Consider the following 20,800-nt stretch of genomic DNA (forward strand, 5'->3'; position numbering starts at 1 on the left):
AAGTTGGGACAAAAATATCTTGTTTATGTTGGAGGTCGGCGTGTACTGGTAATACTGGTTTGATAAGATAGAAAGGAAGCAGCAGTTCAAATAGCAGCTCATTACAGTCAAGTTATATAACATTCTATCTTTGAAAGCAGGTTGAATCTTGAAGCAGATTGACTCTTGTGGCAAAACACCTGCCAGATAACAACAGGACACTGAGGTTATAATTCACACAGACTAACAAAAATTGAAAGATAGCAAACTGGAAAAAATTTCACATGGTCTGAAGAGTCTCAATTTCAGCTGCAGCATTCACATAATCAAGTCGGAATTTCATGAGAGCATGAATCCATCTGGGATTTTATCCACGTTCAGGCTGGTGGTGGTGATGAGATGGTGTGGTAGATCTTGTCCTCGCACACTTAAGGCTCCTTGGACTCAGAATTGCATATTGTTCCTGACTACATTTATTCGTTTTATAACATGAGTGTACTCATCCTCTGATTGGCTTCAGCAACTAGGATATTGCTCCAATACAAAGCTTAAATAATCTAACACCAGATTTTTTTATACAATAATTTCACCGTATTCAATGGGCTCTATGTCACCATATATTAGTACAACAGAGCACCTATTAGGATATGGTGGAATAGCAGAGTTGCATCATTCATGTCATGTCAGGATAATTGTTCTTGTTATACTACCATGTGTACCAAGACCTGTATTTTCTGGTTTCGAACATTATTATATAAATGTCAATCTAGTAACAAGTAGTTTATGGTCATTTCATAAATGTCAAAAATAACATGCAGATTGGTTCTTCTCCATTTCCATGAATGTGTACGACTTATTCTTGTCTTGGTCAGCTCACGTTCCTGGCTCCTCACCAAATTGCAGTGCATCTTATCTTCCTTGATGAATCATCTGGCATTTTGGAAATTTAACGGGATATTTGCCTACCACTATGGAAAACTTTTAGTATATTGCATTCTAAAAAAAAAAAAAAAGGAAAAGCTGGAGTCACAAGTTTTAATGGATTTTTATTTATTCATGTCTCATAATACCAGAGCGAAGATGTCTTCCAGTCCCTACTGAAGAAAGGCAACCTCACAGCTTGATGCCACCATCTCTGTCGTTTGGTACCAGTTGGGTTTCCGACAATCCGGTAGGCAACACACACAAATAACACACACAAATATTATCAACTACAATATATTGCTGTTACCCCCCAGCTGCTCTGTCAGCTTAGTCACATTTTAAATAGTGTGAGCCTCTCACTTACTTGAAATAATGAGTTTTCACAGCTCGCTAAGTTGTCATTCAGAGAGATACTAAAGAGATGCAAATAAAGAGTGCATCTTTAAACAAATACACTTTTTTTCAAACCAAGTGGAGATTAAACTTTGTGACTTGTGTAAGAACATCAGAAAAGCGTAACATATCTAATGAACAGATTAAAAGAATGGGGAAAATGTCTTAGCATACATAAACAACATGTACAGGAGGGCAAATATTAAAGGCATTTTACTGCAAAGTACTTTAGTGCTAAAAATAACTCCAACTAAGCTATTCATTAAAGTCAGGTGTTTAACTTGACCTTTTAGTTTGTATATCTTTCATTATGGTGAGATTAAGTATTTGAAATGTAACTTCGGATCTTTGCGATCCATCACTCTCAGAGCCATCATTTTTCAAATCTACAATACTGCATTATCTTGTTCTTTACCATGCCTTTGAGATTCCAAGCTGAGACCTGTGCAATTCATTATTGTAAGCGCCCTGTATTCAATTTACTTCCAGCAGTGTGGTGTATGCGGGAGGTTTGGTTTAATTCCTGATCTCAACAAGAGCTCCCACAGGATCTCTGCAAGCTCAGAACATGAACTAAAGGTTCGCCTCAGAGAGTCTGGAGGTGTGATCTGCTGCAGTCAAAGCGGCAATTGGCAACAATTAGCAGCTAGTGTTTACAGACGAAGCAGTAACTCACAGCCTGACTGAAAGGAATATTTCAATTGTTATTTCAACAAAAGATAAGAGTAAAAATCACTAAAAGCTAACACAACTTGGAAACTTTATATAACCTTTTATTTGGAAATCGCCTATGTTTGATGCCATACACATCAAATAGTACCTTTCCTAGGTTCTCAAACTTTCCCCTATAGATTGTCTTGTTACAATCAAAACACTACATTGTTCTGGGAGATTTCATTTAATAGACCCACACAAAGCAATGCATAATTGTGAAGTCAAACCTCTCCAAAATTGATTGGACATCTGTGCCTTTCATCCTAATTGGACTGATTTAAATAAGTCAGATTTGTGAACTAATTTGCACGCACACGCCTGTTCGTATCATTTCACAAATTGTCTGTGGACCGGCGATGAGGAGCTTGTGATGGCCACTCCAGAACATTGAATCATTTCCATGAGCCACTAGGCTTGTGACGGTCTGAAATTATTTCTGATGTCTTTTGCTTTCTCCTTTGATTTTACAAAGATAAAGTAAAATAAGACTCTACCTTTAAAGTAAAATGTATTGTATTTATTTGTTTTGTTTTTAATATTTTATATCCTCCATGGTACATATATTTTCAGTTAATATAAAACTGTGAGCATGCAAAATCAGTCAAATTTCCTGTTTGTGTGCACAAACTTGGCTAATAAATCTTATTCTGAATCTAAAATTAGTTCAAAGTAATGAAGTCATCCTTTAACACAAATCCTTGCATTTCAAATGCATTTAATGAAACTGCACCTTCATAAATTATTCAAACATTGTTGGTCAGACTGTAATGATATGCACTGTCATCACAAACATTTATTTACTCAGCTATATGGAGGAATCACATTGTTTTGGTCGAGATTGTAGAGTCAGTTCTGTGCGATGGAAACTGAGAGGAGACTGCAGTGTTGACAAACCAGCTAATTAACTGTTCAGCTAATGAGCCTTAAAGGAAATCGAGGCCTAATATAAGGTAATGATCTGTCAGGTTCAAATGAAGCATAGATTGTTAGATTTGAACCCAAGTCTATGCATGTGAAGTACAAGAGCTGAAACTTTGGAGAAAAAACATTGCAGATATTTTTTTTGACATCTTACATCAAAGGGGTCATTATAAGAACATTATCCAGAGTTTGATGAAAACATTTTGAACTGGAAACATTTAAAGCAAAACATTCAAAAAGTCGATGTTTGACTGTCAATAAAAATATTTTCCCTGGAGAAAACTTTGTCAGATTAATTCAAAGCTTTTATTTGCAACACGTTTCCATGCAGTGGCTTGCTAAATGCCATTTCATATTAAAACAGTGGACCAAGAATATTACATGTTGTATCTTCTGATAGAGGTGGGCCACACAGAATTACCCAATGTCAAATGTGTAGCAATGATTCTGCACATTTGGCATCAATAGTACTGTACTACAACAAAAGTATTTATAGATTTGTTATTACTACCAATATGCTGCGGTTAGTGCTCTAATTGTTTCTAACGAGTGGCAAAAATATTTACATACTGTGTTTTTGGTTATTTGATTACTTTGCTCAATTTTCCCATTTGACATTGCATATTCTATTTGTTTGATTGGGACACAGTGGAAATGATTATTTTTGAACTTTGTATTTCTCACTTCCAAATGGCATATAATGTGTGCTAATGGAATTTGGGACTAAGAAAATACATATTATAATGGTCTACATGTGATTGGAAAATCCAAAATAGAATGGGTCAGCATCATAAAATAATTATTCATTTGAAGAGTTTGAAGAAAAAAAGCAGGTCAAAAAAGCATGGGAAATGTCACAATAATACCATCATGAACACCATTCTCCAATTTAATTGGAGCAAACAAATATACTATTTATGAAAACAATACTTGGGAGAGAATATGACTTTAGGTTAAATAGCTTATAAAGCCTGAAGAGCAAAATATTTAGAGGAAAATTATAGTCTTTCGTTCCAAAGTGATTCTTTGATTCGTAGTTTCCACAACTACTCTATGTTTAGTGGAAACTAATAATGTGGAAATTGCTTTCCTCCGCTGTGAATAGCCGATGTGATTATAGCTTGATTTGGATGAGCCATTTTCATCTTTGTGAAGTGTAAAGGTGAGTTAACGGTTAATTACAGTCCACATTATCATGCTGTAGAAAATATTCCAATTTCTTTCCCATTGTACTCAGCAGGATGTGCCTTTTTCTGGAAAAATAGGTCCATTAAATGAGAGATTGTGAGGCTACTCCCCTTTGTGTGTGTCTGAATGCACCAAACATCCCATATTTCAGTTTTTTAAACAGTGTGAAAGAAATACTGAAGACATTAGTTCACAGAGTTCATCCCATATCTGTGCAAAAGCTTTCTATGTGCTGCAGCCATATGAGTTTGCATCCCAGGAGCTGCCCTTAGTCAAGAAGGTGCGTTATGCCCTGAAAAGCTCCAACACATGTGTACAAACAAATTCTTTTTCAAAACACACGCCGGTTACATCCCACTACTTCTGTGTCTTTGTACGAGGTTTCTGACTGCATCTCATTTATCGTCGCCTGGGGCTATCAAGACTACCAACACCTCATCCATTTCCCCCCACACCTTATCAGTTTCTCTTTCACACTTTTATCTGTTTAAGTATCCTTTTTATGTTTACTACTTTACTTTTTTTGTTTTCACCTTTGCCTCCCATTTAAATAAATCCTCTCTGTAAACACATTCTCATTTTATTCAAAAGCGGTATCTTGAAATGTTACTGAGCAGTAATGAAATTCATCATCCGTTGCTTAACTCATTTCAAAATGCTATGTGCAGGGACTCTATATCACTTTATTTCCAGTGTTAGATTGTCTCGAAAGCTATCTCATGAATAAACTCATGTGCATAAGGCTCATGTGTCCTTAGTATGACAGTGAATTTGAAATGGATGTCCAACCTGTGCTGTAGATTCAGCTCCACCCGCCACTTAAGGAGACCAAGCAATAATAATGTCATACTTCATCACAGTTCAAACTGAGACTCAATGTCCACAATGCCACATACACAACACTTTTAAAAAACATATCACCAATAAGCAATTCCAAATTATTAAACTGTGGAAATAAAATTGTATAGACCTGGTTAACTATAAAAATGATTACCCCTAATTTTCTTTTATTTACATGTGTTTATTTAAGGATGACATTAGCCTAAATTTATTCATGTTAATTTTGTTTGGAAATGTGAGGAAATTGCTATCATGTGCACTGGTTCAGGAATTTTTGGAGAAATTGGGTGAGGAAAAATGTGAAGTAAAAATACTGCCTCTCAACATGAGAAATCCTTGCACTTTGTAACCTTGGGCAGCTTTACTCTGAAGGTTTTACTAACCCCCCCTCATTTGCTGGAGGCTTCAAACTAGGAATGATGATTGCTTGGACTTCTCCTGGCACAGTGCAGCTCCTTGTTTTTCTTCCCATTCTGCCCTCTGTCCTGCACCTCGTCTGTTGGCTCCTGTAATGACTCAATTTCCCTGGTAGCATTCCTTGCCCTCCGGGATCAATAAAGTTAATCTCATGTTGCCTTACCTTATCTCGACTTGGATCCCAGCCTCATTAAGACAAGCTGAAACTTTTGCCACATGGTGGCTGGATAAATGTTGGCCTGGAACTGATAAATGAGGCTAGAGCCTTAAATTTGGTGGTGGTAGTTCTGTTTTATATGTAACTCTTGATTTGAAAATCATGCCAGATGCACCAATAACTTGTAAGTAAAATTTTTCCGAAGCCATTAGTTTCCCCAGTGCATGCTGCAAAATAGGGCATCTCCTCTACTGACTGGTAGCAGACAGCAGTCAGTGATGAGGAAAAATGTTTTCACTTTGACAGTGTGTGTTTCATTGTCACAAATCTATTCCTGTTTAAGTACAAGAAAATGAAAGATACCACGCTTTTTCCGTTTCTATGCAAATTATGCTTTCAAAAAAAGAGGAGAAAGCATCACTGTTCATACCTTGAATTTTATTTTGAGGTCAAAACAATTTTTTCCTCATTCAAAATGTGCACAATGCCATCTTCAAAGCTGTGCTCCTTGTCCTTGAGATGTGAATGAACTATTGATTTTTGACCTGAAAAAGTTTGCTGCTCTTTGTTGGGGCAGCAGCTCTGTTTGTGTAGCTGCTGTTAAGTTTCTCCAGTGTTGAGGTCTTAACATTCCTAGCTGCAATGGGCCGCATTCAAAACACAGCTTGTTTCCGGTTGTTTTTCTCCCTGGGAAGAATCTTTCTCTACCAGATTGTTGTCAGGTTTCAAATGCAGTGTAATAATATGCTTGAAGAATAATCCTTCTTACTTTCTCAGATGCCACAGGTAGATATGGAAGGATGATTTTCTTCCAATTCTTTTCATCTTTAGTGAGCCGAGTCAAGATTTTTTTTTCTGAAAACCTTAATGCCTTAACATAGCCCCTAGTAATGTATCCAAAGGCATAAAGTGCTTTTTGCGATATTTGTGTTCCTTGCCTTTCACTTCCTTTCAGGTTGGGCAATAAAACTGTGCTTAAGGTTAGGTCAAGAGTCTAGATGTGATCTTCTCTCATTCCTCACTCTACTGCTGTTCTTGTTCACGCTGGTCAGTTCCCATTTGGATTACTGTAACTCACTTATGTTTGGCTTTCCACATAAAACCTGTCATAAATTACAAGTGGTGTAAAATCAGCTGCCCTTTGATCCATCATATCATGCCAATTCCACAATGGCTCAATTGGCTTCCCATTACATATCACATCACACCAGCCATAAAATACTCCTCCTCACCTTCAAAACTGAACCTTTCTAGACCCTTCACATCGCTACACTCGCCTGCACACTATGATCCTCTTATTCTGTTCATCTCACTGTCCCACCGGACCACCTTGTTACCAAAAGGAGCAGAGCAGTGAGCCTCTCTGCTCCACCGCCCTGGAATTCACTCCCACCTGATCTCCTGAAACACACGCACACACACACTGCCACATTTCAGATCCAAACTCATCAGTTTAAACTAGCTTACATCCTCTGACCACAGCTGTGCTCTCATTTGAATTCTGTTTTTGTATTACTTTTATTGTGTTCTATACTATTGATCCTGTTTTTATGCTTAATGATGTCAATAATTACTTTCGACAAATATGTAAAATATGTGCATTGCTTATTATGCACCCTATTTTGTATAGGCTGTTTATAAGTCTATTGCTGCAAGCATTCCTCAGAACAAGACTGGTCAACCTTCATTAGCACAGACAAAGAATCTGCATAACATGACATGATATGAGGTAGCATCATTATTGAGTCAATGCTGCTAACATCAACTGGATTCAATTATAAACACACAATTCTTAAAGTATTCAGCAGTTTAGTGTGAAAAAGTGACATAATTTTACAATGTAAATAGTTTTTTTCTGTGATACTTGTGAAATTTGTTTCTGCTGGAAGAGAAAAATGCATTGAGATTCTCATTTTAAAACCTGCTTTGATGTTCCTGTGTTTACAGCTTGCAAAGGTGAGTTTTAAATGCTTGTAGATAAAGTATATTTGCTCATCTGTAATTCTACCTTGCAAGATCAGTGTCTCTTTTTTGTGTTTGACCTCGTCTCTGCTTGGCTCATTCCCACCATCACAGCAATAAGTCAAGGAGGCTAATTAACCTCCCACCTACACACACACACACACACACACGCCAACACGCATGCATCTCATCAGCATGATTGCTGTCTTTTGAGTGCAAATGCTGAGCAACGCTTCTAGGGTCAAACAAACCTTGCCCTCTTGTCTTGGTGCACAGTCAAGCAGCCTAATCTCCCACCTCCAGCTTCCAATGCAAAGTCAACAATGGCTGCCTTCTTCATTTACCTTGTTAGCTACCTGACAGTAGGATGACTGGCCCACAGCTGAACAGCTTTAATGAGCAGAGAGCCTCGTTAGCACCATGCGGATGGCTGGAGACAAATGAGCTTGTTAAGTCCAGGCCATGCATATTCTTAATTAGCCTTTTGTAGTGTGCTTGATAGTACAGCCGTTCGGAAGGTGTATATGGGAGAAAGAGTGCTTCATAGAACATATTCTTGAATAATATCCCAGAGGTTGGTGGGCTGAATTCAGCTTTTAATCTTTATTTATGCAGGGTTATTTAACTACTTGTGTTTTACAGGAACGCCCTAATCATGATCATACCACTAATCACAGATGGAAACTATCCAGTCTGAAAACAATCCAGCTCTTGTCCTGATTGTTAAGGTAGAGAACTGCAATTCTTCCCACCTCCTGAGCTCTTTTGTGTTGTGTCATGTTATAATCACAAACCTCTTCAGGACTTTATGTGACAGATTCACACGAAGTAAACAGCAGCCAAGAAGCAGAAGAAAACAATTCTTGGTTTGTAACATGTTGTACAAAAAACTCTGAATATTAGCATTTAATTGTCTTCTGGGGTCACCAAGTTAGTTAATAACGTAATGTTTTTGTGCAGGTTTATTTTTTGTAGAAAAGTTTAAAACATGTATATTTTTGGTTTTACTTCACCATGACTTACAGCATTTTGTTGGTTCATCACATAACATCTGTTGAAGTCTGTGGTTGTAATGTGACAAAAGGAGTGTGAGCATATTTGAAAGGTTCAGTCTGTGTTTTGTTCTGACTTTACTTCCAACTCCTGTTATCTAGAGAATTGAACACAGCAAATGAGAATTCTGTTGACCACCTTGTGGACAGACAGTTAGATGGATGGACTACTTTATTGATCCCAAGAGGTAAAGTTTTAGGAACAAATGGAACCCTGGAGAAAACATGGAAAGAATGTAGTTGTAGAAAAGTAAATGTACTATATCTGGGTCTTTAAATGGACTGCATAGTAGAAATTTAACATTTCTGTGTACATGAAGACAGAGCAATTGTGAATGAAGCTCAGCTCTATCTGTATTTGGAAAAAAAAAATATGTCTGCAGTAGATTATCTCTTTTGTTTGGAGCCATGTCTTCGGGCAGAGACATCAGAGCCAAAGATTCACAGACAAGATGATGGAAACACATTTCAGTCTTTTGCCTTTTGTTTGATTTTTATCCAGGTTTTGTATTGTTGAAGTATTCTTTGTTTTGCCAAAGTTATCAGAATCCTTACCGTTATCGTAAATGGTTTTTGTAAAACAGATGTCCTCGGAGAAAAAAGCTTAATGTAATTACTGGTGTAGATAAAATAATAACAAATGAAAACAATAAGCTCTGTATTATAGTATTTTGTGAAGCTCTAAGTAAAAATGTGAAGAATGAAGAATAAAGGATGGGATCTTGGAAATGAAGTGATTATATTTTGGGGTATAATCAGCTATTGACCTCTTCATCTCTTCTTATCCTTTCCTGCAGTGGCTTCATTAAATGACTCAGTAAATAACTTTGTAATAATCCTGTTTTTATTAATATATACAGACATTTACAGCCATAAAGGCATATTTCAAAAATATGCTTTCCAAACTTGCCAGGCTGTAGATGCTAAATGATGTCAGAGTCCAATTATATATTTATTTTTTACTGAATGCTTTGCCCATTTATATTGACTAACATAACTTGTAAAGTAACAAGGAATATAAAAAAATAACTCATCTTAATACCTGTAAAAACCAATTTGTTTTCAAATTATTTTGTTCAGTTTTGTTTTGAGTAACATGATTGTGACTCAAAATTAATTCAGAGGCCTGATGTGCCCCTTTTATGTATTACCACACTGCTGTGCCAGGGAAGCTGAAATAAAAAGATTGAAATTTATGGTTTTTGATAGTGTGGTACATCAACCTCATTAACATGGTTGACATCATTTTGGAGAGATAGTGATAAATCACAGCAGAGGAAAAGCCAGTAATTGGCTCCCTATGGTAATTAAAGAGTGGACCTTTGAAGCAAATAATCATATAAATCCCTAATATTTTGCCAAGACAACACTGAAAACCAATCTGTTCCCCCTACTCCTTCTCAAATGAGGGCAAATTGATAGTTTATTTCTCTTTGCTGAACAAATGGAGATATTTTTGCTGCATAGAGGACAGCCGAGGTGAAGCCAAAGCTCAAGAGGCAGGAAGTAAAGAAAGGAGGGGGGGGAACATTCTTAACCAGAGACTCTGCAAAATATTTTGTCCAATATCAAATTGTGACCACATGTGCTATGCATGAAAAGAGCAAAGACATAAGTTATTCACAACATTCTTAGACTCCAAACACGAGGGAATCCAAGACAAAGTTGGTTAAACTGAAATGTTTTTAGCTATTTTGTAATAGCAAAATGTTCCAAGCCTTCATGCCACAGATTGAAAGGTGATGTCTGTCCTAGACTTTTGTCTTTTTTCATAAAATATGTAATGCAGACTATGATTGAAGACAAAACATAAATGTTTTTATTTAGAATACGGTATAAATATTACGGAAATTAGTTGTTCAGAGCTCTGTGGTTCATTAAAAGAAACCAAAAAGTGATACTATACATGGGAACTATAGTACAGAGCAGAAAATAGGATGCTTACAAGACTTTATCAGAGGGATGACAGTATTTTAAATAGTTTATCTACATGTAAAAAGATGATTTATTAAATCTGGTACAGAAGGGATTGTAAAAATTTGAGCATGATGTCAGAAATGCCAAAATAACAAAATTTTAATAAGAGACTATGTCTGAAGATTGGGAAATATTAGCAAAGTTAAAGCAATTATAAGTACATTCATAAGAGGAACTAAAACACACTAAACCATCAGATATTCTGCAATTAGAAAACTAGAGTTAGCTGCAGAGCACAGACTAAAGGGGTGATGGATTCCTCAATGCAATTCAGGCAGAGGTATAATCATGGTCTCAGTCTTGCTGACATTTAAGACAAGATCGTTGTTGAAGCTATTTCACAGTAAACAATGGCACACACTAAATTGTCTATCCAAAAGCCACAACTGAAAAGATTAAATTTCATTTATCTGGAATCCAATAGAAAGAGCAGAAAACTTCACTTGAGTTTGACAGAAAAATTTATAAATTCAATGTAATGTCGCAAGGAAAGAATCATGTGGAATCACAACACATGTTTTAAAGAAAGTGCTATTTTACCCATTTATTTCACATGAAGCAAAATAAGACTTCCCAATAGAGCGAGTTGGGCAGTAAATCAATGAAAGATGGCAGGAACGACACTTGATCATTTTTCTTCTAGGGACAAGGTTATCATATCAATATCCATTCTTGCTCCATACTTTGCTTTGAGTGAGTTTACAAGAACTACCAAGAAGAAAAATGGTCACAGGGAGCACTGAGGTCACACCCTTTCATAGCTGCTTACCGTTGTTTTTGTGGCACTAGTGGTCTTTATTGAAGAAAGACATTTTTGACACACATCTGACGTCCAGAGGAAGTGAAAGAGGAATGCATTCTACAGATGAAGCCATTTTTTTTTTTATTTAAAAAGGAGAAATTATTCAAAATCAACTTTATGTGACTTTAAAAGGAAATTAATGTTATCTAAATGTACTATTAATGTGCTTGGCTACTTTACCAAGCACATCTTTTTCTTATTTATTTATTATTGTGTTCACCAAAAACTAGGGAGTGGGTTTAAAAATTTCAAGGTCAAGAACTGATTCCCCATTAGCACTGACCCAAGTAAAAAACTGTGTGACCCTCCAGTATTTAGTGGGGCCCACATAAGCGCTACCCAGACAGACTTTTTGTAATTTTAAAAACTTTGGTAAGCCAGAGCCAAATATATTGAGTTAAATATCTGAATCTTATTGAAACCACTAGAAATGTTATTTTTTAAAAAACAAAAATATTTCATTATCGTGTTAAATAACTTGTATATTATATGAAACAATTGATAATGAGACTGAAATTTTCATAGCTAATTGATAAAGCAATTAGCCATCTGTTGATGAAACTGATTGCTAAACACATGCTGACTGCTGTAAACTAAAGACACACACCGAAAAAGCTCAGAGGACACAGACTCACAGCTGTCACCACAAGTTTTATTTTACACTGGGTGCTTCTGTATGTATGTGTCTTCATAATTACCTCAAAATGAGAATTCACCATGTTTTTTATAGGCGACTCAGCAAGATATGAGCTTTTGGAAGAGTTTAGAATAACTGTTAATGTGTGTATCAAGTGTTGCCATCTGGTCTTCCTGTTTTGGGGCAGCATGTGTGTTACGTAAATGAGTTTCAGTCAACAGAGCAGCTCAGTCACCTGTGACGAAGCCATCTGATCACCCTACTTAACACTTACAAGAGTAAATATTATTGATTAACTTCAACCTGGAACATTTCTGTAGAATTAAAGGAGTCTAATGGGAAGCAAAAGTGGAATAGATATAATTTAAAAGTTATGGAATCCAGTATACATGAGCATATTGTGTACCTTCCTCCTTTCCCCACAAAAATTGAAATAATCAACATTCAACTGATCTAGCCAAGCTGCTCTCAAGTTGTTAGAATCAAACCAGAATCCACACTGATGCACACATCTGTGTAGTCTTTAAAACAGTCGAATTAACGATTTTTCCTGCTGAGTGATTTTCTTTCATTCAGAAATCAACAAAGCAGGAATACAAAAAGTGTCTCCAAACTATTAGTCAGCATTCAAATTGGAGTTGAAGAGAAGCCTTAGATAATCACAGTGACACTTAGCAGCTTCAACCAGAAAAGAAGGATGCCTGTCACTTTGCTTAGTGTAAGTCTCTGAGTGGTAGTGTGAGATATAAAGACAGCGGAAAAATTCCATAAGAAGCCAAATGAACATCAAAGTCAACTGAGTAAATGCATTAATGTCATGTTTGACATGCAAAACCTTGCCTGAAGGTAACGAGCCAAGCTGGGTGTGATGTATGGAATTCAGAAAAGTTTTCCTCAGACATTTTTCCAGGCTTGAGTTTCTTCATTTCAACCAACAGAAATATGCAACAGAAAGCATCAGGTCGTCATCTTTTAAGTTATTTGTGTATTGTCTTTCGGTTGGGTGATGCTGTGGTCATATTCTGAACTGAGATTCAGGGAGTCAATTCTTTTTCAGTCATAGCTTCATGGTAAATCTACCCGGTAGGAACACCTGTGTGAGCTTACAATGATACCTCATTCTGATATTGATGAATTGGTTTTCTGATATCTCTTCCCTCCACCCATTAAGCAAAATTAAATCTACATTTTTCTATTCAGTTTATGCATAGCCATAAATGATACATTTTAACAGCATATGTATAAATATTTTGAGAGCATGTGGTCTGTCAGTGGTGAATTATTTTGAAAATATGAATATTGTGTTTGTTTCTTTTTCTGTTGATGCATTGGGATTTTTGTAGATTGACTCTTTGCTTGTTGTGTCCTGGCTATTGCCTTCCAACCCAATTCTGCTTGATTCTAATTTCCCTTCAGTGCTCCATTTGACTTTCTCCCATCGACATGAATTTCTCTGGAAGAATTGAAACCAGACTCGATGTAATGAGTAAAGTGTAGAACAAGGGGCTGTTTTTGTTGTTGTTGTTTTTATCAGTCCCTTGTTCTACTACATGTTCTGTTTTTTGGCAAAAAGGATAGGTTCTAATTTTGGAAGGATAAAGCATATTCTGTCTTCAGCACTGAAGAAGTTATGTGTCAAGTTTTGTACATTCTTTTCCAATGAAAATTTAATCGTAAAATAATCTGACTATGAGCCAAATATGTGTTTGAAAATTTTTTTAGACCTCTCTTAGCGCTGGCAGCTTTTAAAGTAATTGTAAGTGCAACTTATTTAGATATCAAGCAGTGAGCTAATGAATGACTCACTTGTTATCATTGTCTAATCCATCTTTAATGATCTGCTTAACATTTTGCTATGAATTTTCCATCATATTCCAGGGAGTCACCCAGAATCAGCCATCTCTGCATTCTTCTTACAACTTTCATCAGGTTTCTTTTGTTCCCACTCCCCAACTTGATTTAGTCTGTAGTTTTTTTTTTTTTTTCCTTTTCCTTTATCTTTTATCACCTCTCAGCGGTAATGTCCGCTTTCTGTTATTTTCAGTTTCGTAGATCCTCTACTCAATTTGTTTTGCCGTTTTATTCCCACTTGTTCTCTGTCATTTCTCTGATCAGCTCTCACCCAGCACCTCTTTCTTACCCCTCCAGGCAGCCAATTAATTTTGTTTAGTGCTAATTCCTCATGAGCACCATGTAGTGGCAGCTCAGTGGGAGGATCCATAAGGATTTAATGTGTTTATTAAAAGTTTCACTGCAGGTCGATTTGAGAATTCTCCCCCTCGGTGCTTCATTTCTATCTCTGTCAGCGGGACAATGCTCAGCATGTGTTTGTTTGTGAAGTCTCAGTGTCTGAATTCCTTGGGGCAGCTGCTTGGTAAATGATTTTCAGTGACTGTGACATGTTTGGTGGTTTGAAGCGAAATAGGCAGTCACAGGTGGTTGGGAAACAAAGGATTTAGCCTGTGAAAAATATCCACAAATAATGATTTAGTGTAACCCTTGCGTAATTCCTTTGTTATTTAACTATGTACAGCTGTCTGACGAGCATCAAGGAGAAATGTTAATTCAGTCTGTAGGGAGGGTTTCTTTATCACCTGCTACCTATGATACAAACCACTTAAACAGTGTTTGTTTTTTTTATATGCCAGATGTTTTGAGCTGAGTATTTTATCTATCATTTTGCATCATTGCATAGGATTTTTTTTCCACATTGGAAGGTTAACTGCTTACACTTTTTTGGTGAATATTATTTTTAGATTAGGTTTAAGTATCTCTAAAGAGCATCCAACTCCTTCCCTCGCTCTTCCACATATAGATCAGCTCACAAGAATAATGGGTCAAGGACTGAAACCCAGACATTGTGACACATTGAACTGTAAGGCAAACAGGTGACATCAGCAGGTACCAGGTCCGCTAAGAAGAGGAAATGGAGGCCAGGATTAGCACAGGTTCACTAAACTGTAACAATTCTAAAAACAATTTCACTTTTGAGTGCATTTCCTCAGTTGCAGTGGAAGTTGATTGTTGATCTGACGATCAGGAAATGAAAACGGCTTAAAAATATCTTTTGACCTAAACCTGCCCATATCTACAGCGACATATACAAGTTTAAAACAATTAGAACTGTGACAAACGAGGTTGGGTGAAGACCTGAGTTACCCTCAAAGTTCACTATTAAAGGAGTGAAGCTTAAGTTTCTGCATCCAATTCTGCTCTGCAACAAATTATTAATCGGTACTTTATGTACATGTTTATCAGATGTAGCAATAATTGATGTTGTAATATTACTAATACATAATGCAACATGTACTTGTAGACATTTAGATAATTAATGTGAAGAAGAGGTTCCGCTTGACAGATAAGTAGAGATGAAACTGGCTGTATGCAGTCCACAACTTGTTCTTTAAAGATCCCTGCTCAGCAGATAACATGAAAATCAGTGAGGGTATCGGATATGAGCTCTTCAGGACAAATGTTTGAAATACCAAGGGAAGAGTGTAACTACCTTCCGGTTGGTACATATGCTTATGTGAACCTTGGTGCCCAGTAAAATACAAATCTTAATTTACCCACCCACACTTCATCAAAGCATAAAGTGGATTTCAAGATGTTTGTAGAATAAATTCTACTTTAGCTGTCGCAAGAACGGCTGTCTACTTTATGGCTGCCTCAAGGAAGTGCCGCTGGATTTAAGATCTGTGGAATTAAATTACGCCTTTCCTTTTTATAATGTCTTTCCTGAGTTCTTAATCCTTTATTGAGGTTGTGCTCTGACATCCTGTCTCACTTTATTTCAGTGCTGTAACAATTCCAGTGAAAAAGCTGGCAGATAAGATGAATAAAAATGGAAAACAAAATCTTGGCCTGGTTTCATTTGTTTCATTCACTTGGCAGCACTGTTTGGGGTTGTTGATGCACGTAATGTTTCGCAGAAGACCAACTAGATAAGAAAGCAGTTTGCTAAAGAAAAGGCTAAGCAAAGAAAGAAATTGTTTATGCAATAACTACAATTGCCTCTAAATCTTAATGCATAAAAAGATCCTAAAAGTATTTATATTACAGAGGTGTGTTAATTAGCACTGACCGATTCAGATCTCTCTTTTATAAGTCTTTCCACAAAACGATGAGAAACATAGACATTCATTGAAGTTCTTCCTTGAAGGCCATCTCTCAGCATTATACAGCTTTTTTCAACGTTTTTATGTGAAAGGATAAATAGGTGTAGTGATTTTGTTTAATTTGTCGGCTAAAATTAGCATTTTCCATGAGTTTGGCATGTTTTGATAAATGTTATTCTGATCATTTTAAATCATAGTTACAAAATCAACTACGCTTCTTACAACGATTAATCTGTAGACAACGATTCCTCTAACTCAAATCTTCCAAAAAGTTATTTTTTCTTTTTTGTCTAAGAAAATAATTGGTTCTATATGTACAAGAAATTGTTTTAAAATTATTTTCCTTTAAAAATATACAATTACAAATTATTTTCTTTTTATTATTTTAGTGGAGTTTTGTTGTCTGGTGCATACATTTCCAATGTAAGTACAATGCTTTTCAGATAGGTCCGTGTATTTGAGGAAAAAAAAAAAAATTATCTAATACTGATCACAATGTCTTTCACCTCAGATATGCATATGAAGAAGCAAGTTGTTCTGTCATTTGAGTTTTCTTTAGATTTCTATAATTCAAGATACCCCCCCTGTTGTATAATTAACTTTATTCTATGAGAAAGCCTGTGTCGGGTGGGGCAGCAATAAACACATTTAATCGACTTCCTGAGGATATACAGATGCTTGATTGTTTTACATCACAAAAATATCTGTTTCCATGACACTGGTACATGTGTGCATGAATTTGAATTTGTTATCTGGAGATGCAGAATAGTTAGAATAGTAAGGAGGCTGCAAGGCTAAGACCACTGAGATCCACAGCTGCCCTGTGGACATACATAGGAAAGCTGTTGGACTGAATAAACAAAAAATCCACCACAATTCAAAACTGTGAGATATTCACACTATATCACCATAGAGAAGAGAAGATTGGTGGGAGATGTTGAGAAGCAAAGTGGTGAAAGGACACAGAGAAGTACTTCTTCCCACACTTGTTGCAACCGTCACCCGACCCCCAAAAAACTTTGTGGTATGAGGCTCACTATACACTAAGATTCTTTCTCTTGTTTATTGTACTAGCAAGCATTCTCACCATGTAAACATAATCCAATTTAATAATAAGCAAAATAAATTTCACTATACTTATTTTATTTAATTTGTTGTTGTCATACCTCCAACAGAAAGTGGCACGTGGGATCTATTTGAGTTTAACATTTGTGAGACCAATATGCAGCCAGAGTGAAGAGGAGACTGGTCCTTCAAGGATGTTGATGGATCATCAACATCCTTTGGCTCGCTTAAATATTAAATATCTTATTTCTATTTATTTGACAAACTGTTATATTTTGGTTAAAATGACTTGGACTGCATAAATTATGAAATCTTATATTATTTAAAGCCCATCTTAAAAACCCATGGGATTAATTCATGCTTGAAATGAACCTCACCTTAATGATAAATGATAAAACTGATTTGATTTTCCCAATGATGCTGGAAGAGCAATTAACATTAAAGTTACAATGCTGTAGTGGAAAGAGTGCAGTTATTATTTGATCGTTGTAGTTGATCTAGTTTCAATTATTTTTGTGCTCTTCTGAGTACACAGTATACTCAAAGAACTACCACTTTGCCACTTTTCAGTTCTCGTGTAAATGAATCACAGAATGACCTTTCAACCACAGATATGTGAAACAGGAATGTTTTATGTGTAATATTTTATCTTGTGACTGCTGAAAAATTTACCCTATGGCAATTTGGAGTTGACAGTAAAATCTAGCATCTTTGCTACTGGCCAATCTATCAAACTCTTGGCAGCAAGCTAGTAGAAGATAACTTCTGGACAGTCTGAGATACCAGAGAGACCCACTGCCAAGATGAAAGAATGGAGTTGGCGGTTAAAACGGTGAAGTGAAGATGAGGTTTGTCATCGACAGGTGATGGACAGGCAACACGATAGAGGGCCTTTAGGGTTGAACTACAGACAATATTTGATGTTTCTTTTACATGTCACAAACAACAGCGATGTGCATGCATGACAAGACAAAACCAACAAGCTACAAGTGGCTTAAACAATATTTAATACCTCTATGATGTTTTTATATTCTGTGATGTTACAACCCTAAAATGTCCACGTATTCCTCTAAGAGTCTTTGGTAGAACAACTCAAAGCAGTGTAGTGGAAGGGAAAGAGTAGATTGTTTTCAATATTTTCTAATTATTATGCAACATTTACTCTGACACTGCTAAACAAAATTCAATAGCCTTCAGAAGTCACCTACAGAATCCACCAGAGTGTGAATTATTCTCCTTACAAATATAACGGTTATACTGGGAGTGGTTGTTCACCTTCCATCAGGTAAATGGCCAGAGACACACAGAAGTAACGCATTATTATGTGGTTGTCTGCCATATTGAAAAATGATAAAGTACATTTAGGTTTGTGATTGTAAAGGGACAAAATGTGGAAAAAGATTAAGACATGCCTCATAAAATATTTCCTTTGTTTAACGATTCTTCTATGGTAAATATGGGATAGCTCTATATTGCAGTCATCTGTTAGTACTCTGACTGTGAATATTGGGTTTGAAATTGTAAATGTGATTTAGAATTTGTCTTCAAATGTTCTTACATTTTGGATAAGCTTCAGGAGTTTCTAAACTACCACCCATTATTCAAAATAGATGGAACACAAAAAGCCTACGGCCTTGATAAAGTGCAGCCTGACAAGAGAAAGTGCTGTGGAGGGATTCTGCTGTGAATGTAGCTGACAAGTTATTAAGTCCTCTAACATATTCATTCAATGTGAATAAAATGGTGATTTAAAAAAAAAAGATAAAAAACAGCTTTCAACATAAGGTAAACAGCTAGACACAGCTGTTAAACAGCAGGTTAGTTGTAATGTTATCTACAGTTGTCAAGTTGGTCTACGTTCAGCTTTTTTGTTCCCTATCCTACATGCTGCTCTTTATAATCATGTGTTCATTGTATCTGTGCTTCCCCAAATCTGGGCATTTCCAAATTGCCAAAATTACTCATACAGGTGTTTAGACTGAAATCCACTTTGATTTAAGCCTCCTTTCATTATTTTAGAAAATACACAGAATACACCTAAAAATGACAAAAATAATGTTGCAAGATATTATTTTAAAAAAAATCATTCAAAGCTCTTAAAAATAGGTAAATGTAGTATCAGAAAAATAAAAAAGCTTTTTTTAATGCCATTAATGATTACATAACTGAAATGTAAAAAAAATAAATAAATAACTGGATTCTTTCTGCTTCAACGTAGAAATTGAAAGAGAAGTGCTCTATTTTTACTTTTTTAACCTAGGTTATTACATCATCTGTTGTGAAATGTGCTTTCATCCATTTTATTTACTCACTTTTAACATGATATGGTCTGCAAGGAAAATGTCTTCCATGTAACCTGACTCAATAAAACCCCAAACTCCATAAATAATGGTGCAATGGCAGCAGTTAGGTCATCTTGCTTTTTACTCCAGCCCAGTTTGCCTGTTCAACAACATTCAACCAACATGAAACAACTGTTTTCTTCATAATTAATTATTTTTCATAAATAATGGAGATAAACAATGCAGAAACATGTCAGTTGCTCAATGTGCGAGGACTGAGATGAAGATGGAAACTCAGTAGCGTGCGTCATAGAGGGACTGTGAATGAATTATTGAGTATTGGAAGAAAAGTAGAATAGTATAATTGTTTTTTTTTTCAACTTGTACTGATCAGGTCTAATAAGACAACTTTGAAATGAAGCCAGATAAATAATTGAATCACATGTCAAAGGAGCTCTATCTCAGGTTTTTATTACATTTAGAAGTAAACACATTTCTTGTCAGATGTCATTTATTGTCTTTTATCAAAAAAAGACAGACTGTAATAGTGCACAAAGGCAAACTAAGAACATAACTTTTAAACTTTCAAAAACCACTCTGAGGCACCTTATTAAAATTTAACACACATGCACACGCACACATCCACGCACACGCATATGTATGCACATGCTGCAGTTTTCAAGTTGATGCCCTCATAAATTTTTAAATTGCATTACTTAAATATACACTTTCCCTACTGCAACATCACCCAACAGAAATTGGTCACTCAGGGTAAATAGTGTTGTTCCAATGAATGCAAGCAGAAGTTTTATTTCTCTTTCCCCCTCTGCTCTCTGTTTGCCTCTCTTTTTTGCCTCTCGACATTTTGTTTTTTCATACAACGCCCCTCTTTTTTTTGTTGTTGTTTATCTGAACCTCATATAGTCCCATGTCTGTTTATTAAGAGCAGCTATGGATGGCCATGAGCTCCCTTTTCTGAGGAGCTTTGCTCAATAGCTGCATTTTTTTCTAATTTAAGAAACTGTTCCTATTTTTCTTTTTTGGAGGGTCTGTTTAGCCTGGCTGCAAAATGACCCACACACTGTCAAAAACACATGTAAGTTTTTTTGACTGAGTCATCCTTGACTGTATACTTTTTTGAGCTTGGAGTTTTATTTTTGGTAACAGTATGAATGTATATGAACTGCTCACAAGATAAATCTTGAGTTACAGAGCTAACTCTAACACCTCAGTTCTTTTAAACAAACCTATTGTAATATAAAATATATCAATTGTTTAATATTTACATGCACAGGAGTTGGAGTGCAAAATCTTTTTTTGTTGTTGTTACCTCATTGCTTGTTTTGATCCAGCTTAAAGGAAAATATTTGCC

This window comes from Poeciliopsis prolifica, unplaced genomic scaffold (assembly GCF_027474105.1).
Source record: "Poeciliopsis prolifica strain line A6 unplaced genomic scaffold, Auburn_PproV2 SCAFFOLD015, whole genome shotgun sequence".
Classification (NCBI taxonomy): Eukaryota; Metazoa; Chordata; class Actinopteri; order Cyprinodontiformes; family Poeciliidae; genus Poeciliopsis; species Poeciliopsis prolifica.